We start from the raw sequence: 9,754 nt of genomic DNA on the forward strand, positions 1-9,754 counted from the left end.
CTGATCACGTTTGGAAAATGGCTCCAGATCTTATGAACTTGGAAGTTCCTTGTTATTTCTTGCCATTTGTCAACCTGGAGCTTCTTCCTTTCTTTTCCCTGAAGGAGACTGAACTCTGTGTCAATGAGGTTGAAGCTGTTCTGGGGATTCCTCGGGGGCCTTCACACTCACTGAGCATCTCTGCAGACAAATGGCAGCCTTTCCTGCATGTCACATCTGAGCCGAGAATGGCCTACATTCTTTCAATAAATGTGGGAGAGAGGACTGTTCTGAAATGGAATTGTCATCCTCAAATTCCAAGCAGATCTGCAAGGAACAGGGGTTTTAAATCAGACTTATGGCAAATGTTCCCTAAGGCTCATTCCTCGGTCTGTCATGATGAGCCACTCAAGAAAAGTACAGACTAGGGGTATTTCAACTAAGTGAGAATTTTAAAAGTATCAAGCATAACTCTCAGTTTCAAATGAAGAAATTGGGACTTTCAAATTTTAAATAACTCACCCAAGCCCAAAGTCAAACATTTGCCTTTTGACTCCTAGACTAATGCTTTTCCTTCCAATCCACAGCCAAAGATAGGGTCACTTGGGGTCAGGGTAAGGGAGGTTGGCGGGGAGCTTCTGGCCAATACAGCTCCAGACAGCAGCCCCACATCGCCTTCTCAAAGTGAAAATGACTCTTCTTCAGAATATATCTTGATGGTGGTGCCCAAGTTGTCTCAAGAGTAGCCATTCTAACAGTGCACGTACATTCTAATAATCAGTTTGAAATATTCAAATGAAAATGCAATGGAGGAGATTTTGAATCCACTCACATTTTCCTAAGACACTTCCATGTTCCCTTTGCCCTCTAAATCTTCGCTCCAAGCGCATTCCCTGTGAAGATTTCCTGGAAAATGACAGCTCTCCTTAACCCCTTTTCCTGCTTTTGTGTTTCTCCACAGCATTTCCCACCTTCTGAGTTCACAATGTAATTTTTCTGTTTATCCTGCGTTTTCTCCACTTCCCCCACCAGAATGCAAACTCAGAGCAGAAATTTTTGTCTGTTTTGCTCATGAATTTTGTCTCTATCTCTGCCTAGAATTGTCCTTGGCACACCGCCACCCTCAAGTATTCTCCGAAGGAAACAGAGTTTGTGAACTCTCTGCTGACCCTCGGAAGTCCAGCAGGGCTCCTGCTGCCAAAGCCACCCACTTCTGCGTCGGCCTCTGTTGTAAGTCAGATTCGGATTCACCTAGAGGACACCCCTCCCCTTCTCCCCTTCAGTAGGTGTCTTTTTGCTGGCACTTCCTGGGACCTGCCATCATTGGCCTGCTGCCTCTCCCCCTCCCCACACAGGCTCCATGACTCTTCACTTCCTCCTTGAAGCTGCCTGATCTCGGGGGCTTGCTCCTGGACTATTTCAGAGACTGGAAATTACACAAATCACCACTAATGGGGTTTATGGCTATCCCCTGCCAACCACTGTCCCTGTTCTTCTCGTGTCATTGTTTCTAGAGGAGAGAGGGCAGTACTGGGTCGGCAAAGCCTCTGCCACAGGACCACACCTCTGTACTTTGTGGACTTTCCTTGAATTTTCTAAGTCCTTCTCACGGTCTGGTACTTGTCAGGACTTGTTGAGGGCCATATTGGACAAGATGGCGCCTGGCAGTGAGCCAAAGGGCACTGGATATCAAAATAAGGAAGTACCCAAAAAGGTTGCTTGCCTACTAGTTCCTTGGAGACTTATGACCTGTTAACGCCAGGCTCTAGGATTGGCTATCCAATATCATGCCGCGCGTGGACAGCTCGTGATTCATATAGTGCTATGCTGACATTCCTCTGCATGCTCTCCTGTGTGAGAGAAAGCTTTGCTATAATTGGCTGATAAGCTAGGAGCCTGGGGGAGGAGAGAGGGAGAGGGTAGGAGAAGGGAGATAGTGGCAGAAGAAAGGCGGCAAGAAAACAGGGAGGACACAATAAATCTGGTCAACTAAAGATTGGTGGTGTCTCATTTCTCTGCGCCGGTTCCGCTGGACAGAACAAGGACTGGCCATTTTCTCCAGGCAGAAAACTCCTGACTTATACCAGACTTCTGCCTTCCTCTGTCAAGATGCCTTCTGATCCTCTCCCCTGAACATTGTGTCAATCAGATATCCCAACGAACTCTGGAACTCAAATCCATGGAATCTCCTCAGAGACTGATTGTTGGGCCTTCATTTAAGGTGAGCAGCCTGGCAACTAGATTATTCCTGCTAGCTGATGCACTTGGGATCTCCTGAGACTGACTGAGCACCAGAATGTCACTGACATATTGGGTAACTCTCATGTTGAACACAAGATGGCGTCAGGGCTCGATTACCAACAGTTGACCACTAACCCTTGGGTTCAAGTCAGCAGCGTGGGCCCGTGTCCACCTGTGTCTCCTCTAAGGCACCACTGCCTGTCTTCAACACTTGAAGATGGAGGGTGTTCCCTCATTCCGCTCAGCCTCTGGCACTCAGGTGACAGCTGCGGCAGGCTCTGAGCCAGGCCAGACAGTCCTCTGAGGATGACTCTTAAGACTGAGCCCTGACTGTCCCTCCAATCAATGTCCTTTCTTGCTTCCCATTTATGGGAACTGCTCTTGTCTCTTCACTGTGGACCCTTCACCTACCTTCCTTGCTGTTGATGGTGTGTGGAAGTTAGGGGTTTCGTCACCACAGAAAGAGCTCCCATTCTAGCCCAAGAGCACACATGGCTAGAAAACGGGTTGTCCTATGTTCATACTGTGGCATTCTGGATGGTGAACTTAATAGAACCAGAAAGCAAATATTGGCTCACATTTTCCTGCATACTCTCGGGAAGACCTGCGTCAGTGAAGCACAAATAGTGACCTCTGATAGAGTCACTGGAGACAGTGTGGATGGATGATGCCGTGTCATGAGTAACAATGTAACCAGCATAGCAGAGGTGCTGTTAGGGAACTGCAGAGCCAAGAAGACCTATCCTGTAAGCAGGTTCTGCAGAGCCACGTCTCTGTGATTAATTACAGCCCTGCCACTGTTTTCTCCTAAGGGAAATATAACCAGGAGCAGTGCCCCAGACAACAAAGCACACAGAGAGACGGTTCCTGGATTCAAACTGAAAGTGATGGGACTTGGAGCCCAAAGAGAATCTTCACGTGGCCCCACAGGACGATGCACAGTGCGAAATCCACTCTTCTCTGTCTTCATTAATACGTCACTAGACCTCACTGGAGTCCATGTTTTAAGATGTAATTTTAAACCAAATTATTTCTATAGACAAGGTCCCTGTACTGCAAAACAAACACACAAAACAAAACAACAGGAGACTTGTCCCGGGGCCCTGCACCCTCTTGGAGCAACTCTGAGAAGGAAGTTGTTGGGACCTCTGCAGCCAGAGGTTCTTTACTCCTGGTTGCAGAATGATTTGTTTCCATTTCAGAGCAGGCCACTGGCTGCAGGACAGTTTTAAATTGATTACCCTGAAAGATTGGGACAGGCACATTCTAATGCCACACTATGAAGGGCCCCTGGAAGTCTCTCTGATGGTGTTTATTAAAAATCAAAAGGAGACCAGGCATTTTTTATGTCACGATGGGTTAAAGCACATTGTTTATGTGCGTCCTCCCCTCAGAGGGAATTAGATCTTTAGCCATGCCTGGGGACTTTCTAAACCCCAGACTTCAAAATGTCTCTTCTGGCAGTAGCACCTTTGGTCCTGAGAAAAAAATTAGCCAGAACCAAATACTGTGGCAAAAGCCTGTAATCTCAGAGACTCGGGAGGCTGAGGCAGAAGGATGGCAAGTTCAAGATCAGCCTTGGCAACTTAATGACGGCCTGTGTCAAAATATAAAATAAAAAAGACTGGGGATACAGCTCAGTGGTAGAGTGCCCCTGGGTACAATAAATAAATAAATACATGAATAAATAATCAGCCAGAAAAAGATACTGAAAGAACTGCTTTCAGATTTTTTCTGCTATTCCACTGGGATTAATGCCTTCTTTTGACTCCTGGACTCATTAGCTAGAGGAGATCCAGAGAGCCATCAGCCCCCAACCTCCTCGTGGGTCTTTTCTCTCTGGGAGAGTCGGGTTGTTCATGATGCCGTTGCTGGTATCCTGACCTGTGCTCAACACCAACCGCCAAGCCCTCTCGAGCGTTTCCGCGTGCCAGACACTGTTCTAAGCCTCCAACGACCTCTACCTGTTAAATCTCATGGCTCCAAGAGTCGTCATTCTTCTCCTCATTTAATGATAGAATACCTAGCCAGAAAGCTAAGGTTTCATGGCTAGAGGGTGACGAAGATCCGGGGCAGTTTGCTTATGAGCTGGCTTTCATAGCTGCTCTGCCATCCTGACTCTCAAGAGCTTGATAACTTAACTATTGGTTTCTTTTACATTATAGACACCCTGGAACACTTGTTCTTGCTGTCCCCTGCTGAATGGGGGTATCTTGTGGAAGAACCATTCGCATCATTAGTACTTAACACAAATGCTACCAATCCCTGCAGCCTGGGACTACCCAGGGGGAACATGGGCTTCAGTGATGTCCATTCTTGTTCCTGCCGCACCTGCTGATGTGGGACCTCTGGGCCCCCTGTCCATGAGAATCCCCATTTGATCCCAAGGAGACTGGGGTGTGCTCCTCACCACACCGTCAGCCACACTCTCTAGCTGTGGCTTCCAAGGTGCGCCCCACGTTCATCACTCTTAGGTGACTGGAACCTGGGGACTTTCAAGGTCCTTGCAAGGATCACTTCTTATTGACATTGCTGAATGAAGGAGCTTTGAGCCGGTGTCTGTCTCTGCTAGGGGCACTTTCTCCCTTATAAGCCCAAATCCAGTTATTCTGAAGATGGGGAGCCATGTAGCTGTAGGTTCAGCACATTTCTCCTCAAAACCTTGTGGCCGTGTCTCAGCATCCCAATGCTGCTCTGCTAGAATGCAGAGTCTCACTGTCTCCCATGAAAGCCCCTTGTTCAGCACTTGCTCCCACTCTTTGTGGGGGCTCCAGCCCAGCCCAGGGGGACAAGGAATATGACGCAGCACCACATCCCTTCCATGGTCCTTTTTCCTTCAACCTCTCCTTCCAGCCCCTGAGCATTCTTCCCACCTCCTACCTACGTATACCAGTTCTTGCACACAGATGCAGAGAGGTGAGTCTCACCCTAATAAAAGTCTGTTTTGTATTTCCAGTTTGAATGCAGCTAGGTCACCCTGCTACATATTTTATGCAAGCTGGATGGGAGGTTTGGCTCAAGAGAGGACAGAGGTGAGAAATTAACTTGAGGGGAGAAGTTAACTCCAGGTTAGAACCTTGGAGAAAGCATTGAGCCAACATCTTCCTTAGTTTTTACAGATAGGACACTGGATAGATTTTAAACTAAAAGGCCATAATACATAAAAACTGAATACAGTAATTTTGTTTTTAAATTTTAATTATCTGTCTTAACACTCAGCCTTCATTCCAAGAATAAAAAAGACTAGCATGACATATAAGATCATTAAAGAGGAAAAACCAAACACAATCTTAAAATAAATAAACTGGGTGCAGTGGCGCATGCCTGTAATCCCAGTGGCCGAGGCAGGTGGCTCGAGAGTTCAGAGCCAACCTCAGCAAATAACAAGGTGCTAAGCAACTCAGGGAGACCCTGTCTCTAAATAAAATATACACTGGGGCTGGAGATGTGGCTCAATGGCCGAATAACCAAAAAATGAGTAAATAAATAAATAATTTTAAAAAATACTAAGAGAAAAAGAAATCCAACAAGGAGACATCTACAATGCTACTTCTCTTTTTGGTAGGACGCATCTACCTTAAAGCAAGGGCCTGATTTGAGTCCAAGGTCCTGCTCTGGGTTAGAAAGGGGGTTCACTTCATGGGTTGTTCCCCATAGACCGTTCTCACTGTGAAAAGCAGAAGTTCATGGTATTAAAATAGATCCATTGTGCATGCAAGAGTAATGCCATCAGCAAAGCGGCTCTTCCTGTTACTTCACTTCTCAATTCTAAGCTTGGCTTTTCTCAACACATTTTTATGGACTCTATTAGAAACCTCAACTTGGCTTTTGCAGGGAGGCTAAGAAGCATTTGCTGAGGTATCAGGCCACTTGGAATTTTACAAATTCTGTAACAATTTCCCATATGAGCCCTGTGTCAGAAAATGTACCAAGAAGATGCATCCTGACCACCTCCACAATTCAGGAGGGCAGCTGCTACCTCCAGGCAGTCCTAAAGATTTCTGGGACTGGGATGCTCAGAAAAAGCAGACTTATTTTCCTTTTATTTCATCTTCCTCTTCATTACCTCTTGAAGGCAAAGAATGGAATCCTTTTTGGTCTACTTAGTTTACAGTCTTGTCCCAAATCAGAAACAATGGAGAATTTCTGAAAGCTATTCTCTGGCTAGAACCAAGCTCCAGGATTGGCATCAACTGAGACTAGCATGACATATAAGATCATTGTTAGAAATGCAGAATTTCAGGCTCCAACCCAGATCTATGGGACGGGGAAATGCATTTTGGTAAAATTTGTAAGCACAGTCAAGTCTGAGGAGTACAGAGAAAGCAAACTGAAAACTGAACTGGGTTTTGTAAATTGGGGACCTTGTGTGAAATTTTTGGGTCACAGCGCCACCCTGTGGTTATCTTAGTAGTTGCGACTGAGTAAACTGCGTCTTTCACATCAGCAGTCAGTTCATTCATCATTAGAGGGAAAAGATGGCCATTGTACTGCTGCCCAGAGGTCTCTGACTGCACCCTCTCTCCACCACACTGCCATCTGAAACCATAAGGGCCTTCTTCCAAAGATGCCTTCTAACCAGGCTCAGAAGAATGGCTCACAGGCTTGTGCATTTTCTGCTTTGGAGACGGGAACATTAACACATCAAGAGATATCAAAGCATGTCTTCCCTCTTCACAAGATTTTTCATAAAATTCATAAAGCCATTATAACTCGCATGCACAAAGGACGAATTTTAGAGATCATACAGATTGAGTGATCCCCACCGTTGAGTGTTGTTTGTTCCAAACACTGTTCTAATCACCCAACAGGGTTTAGTCACTTGAGGCAGGTGCAATAGTGTCTCTATTCTGTAGATGACCATTTGACAGTAATTTTTTGTAGTTTTTGTTGGTTGGAAAAATCAGTACTAACAAGAAACTATTACAACTTGCATCCCTAATTCAAAAATCTGAAATACTCCAAAATCTGAAGCATTTTAAGAATCAATGGTGATACCACAAGTGGAAAATTCCACACCTGACCTGGTATCAAAATTATTTAAAATGTGGTAAGAAATCACCTTCAGTCCATGTGATATGGTATATATTAAACAAAAATGAATTTCTGGCTTAGACCTGAGTCCTATCCCCAAGATATCTTACATATGTGCAAGTATCCTGAACTAAAAAATATATGAAATCCAAAATTCTTCCTGTCCCAAATACTTTGGATAAGGTATGCTCAACTTCTATCATGAGTCTATAAACTCTTGAAAATGATTATTCACTTATAAATATTATTCACTTACACAGAATTAAACTACAAAACTTCTGGAAGGGTAGTGCAAGCTTATAAGATTTGTCATCCAGTCAGCCTCGACCATGGTTGGGGTGTAGATAGATAGATGGGGGCCTCTTGCAACAGCTCGAAGGCTCTCCAAAGGATTCTTAGCTCACAGGTTGAGGAATGTCAGTGTGGAAGCACACACCAAATATTTAATGATGGCTTACCATTCAGTTCAGAAGGCACTGATTTTTATCTGTCTTTGATGATTTTCAGGGTCAAGCCTCCCTTGGCCTTGAATGAGAAACTGTTGGGGAGTAGCAAATGAGGAAAGTGACCTCAGAGAAGTTTTCTATGCTCACACTTCTACCTTGAAAAAACTGTACCAAAGAGACAGAGCCCATGGCCAGTCTCTCCTGTTCTCCAACTTATACCCTCCAGGAAGGTCACTATTCCTAAAATACAGCTCTGTTCGAGTTATTCCCCAACTCAAAATTACCTCCAGCTATGCCCAGCGGCTGACGTGAGATAAAGCCATCTTGGCTTTCAAAGTAAAACCTGACACCAATCAACCTGCCTGTCACTACTCCCTTCATGTCCCTTATGCTCTGACTAGACTCTTCCTTTTGTACTTTGTGCAGCCCACAGAGAAGGGTGGCTGCCTGGTGGCTAAGGCGACCCTCCCTGGGAAGTGGTGCCCGGATTAAGTCGCATGAAGTGCAGGGTTAGGCCCCACAGATACAGGAAGGCAGCTCTGGTAAGAGAGTTGGACAGGCTTCTCTCATGATCAAGAACAAGTTTATTGTGGGAAATCTAGCTGCCGAGACGACCAGAGATGTGCATGGGTTGGTGGTGCTCCCTTCTACAGGCCCTTGCTTGGAGAAAGACGAGAGTCAGAAGGTAGCTTGGTCAGCACGTGTCTTGACCATTTCTTGTTTCTGGCAGTATCGATCTCCGCTTTAAAGAAGTCCAGGGGCAGGGGCTGTAGTTCATGGCAGAGTGCATGCTTAGCATGTGTGAGACCCTGGTTTAATCCCAGTGCACACACACACACATACACACACACACACACACACACACACACACACACAAAGGAAAAAAATGATTTATTTCCTTTGAAGCATTCATTCTTCCAACTGGATACAGTCTGGGACACAGCAACCTTGATCCTGCAGGGTCTAGTTAGTGGGTAGAGGTGGTTCCGACTAGGACAAGTGCATGCTCCCTTCCTGTTAGTTGGATCTTGACCATAGGATCATGAAAGTAGATAATAATTCTCTTTCATCCTAATAGTGGTACCTGGTCTTGCTGATCTTCTTTTAGACTTGGTGGTAGTCCCTGAATCCAATCCCCTAGAAATTGTCTAGTTTCTGCCTCTATCTCAGCCTCTACCTTTTTATTTATCTTTTATTTTTATATTTATTTCAGTTTTGCAGTGCTGGAGATGGAAACTAGGGCCTTGTGCATGCTAAGCAAGTGCTATACCACTAAGCTATACTCCCTGCCTTCTATCCTCCTATTGATTCAGTGAATCCCTAACATCCTTCCCATTCAAAAAAAATTTTTAATAAGCCAATGTTAATCAGTTATTATGAGAATAAGATTGTGTTAAAAAAAAAAAAAAAAAAAACCCTCACAATCTCAGTAGCTAAAGCAACAAAAATTTATTTTCTAACTCATAGCTCTACTGGTTGGCCAGGGTGGCTCTCCTTCAACTTTAGGCCTAGTTGAAATCTGTTCCAGGTACTTCAGATTTGAAAAACAGCAGCTATTGAGGACACGCTCTGGTCATGATAAATGATCGGACCAAGGCAAACCACATGTGCACACTGAAAATCTCTGGTTTGGCATATATATCATATATATGTATATTTTTTGGGGGAAATGGGAGTGGTACTGAGGATTGAACCCAGAGACTCTACCACTGAGCTACATCCCTAGCCCTTTTACATTTTTTATTTTGAGATAGTGTCTTGCTAATTTGCTCAGGCTGGTCTTGAACTTGTGATCATTATTTTTCTGGCTCATCTAGGCAGGTCAATGGCCCCAAGTTTACACAGTCTCCTCACAGGATAATAATCTGCCTCTAGGTACCTGAAGGGTCACATGATGGCTTGGTGCTGCCTGCCTGAAGTCAGCAGAATATGCATCTCCACACAATGGAGTCTGAGTCTGACTGTGTGACTTGCTTCGGCCATCTTGGTCATCTTCAAGTTTCTATACGTTCCCGAGTATCTTTCAGACTCTCTATTCTGTTTCATTGTTCTAT

This window comes from Sciurus carolinensis, chromosome 10 (genome assembly GCF_902686445.1).
Source record: "Sciurus carolinensis chromosome 10, mSciCar1.2, whole genome shotgun sequence".
NCBI classification, from domain to species: Eukaryota; Metazoa; Chordata; class Mammalia; order Rodentia; family Sciuridae; genus Sciurus; species Sciurus carolinensis.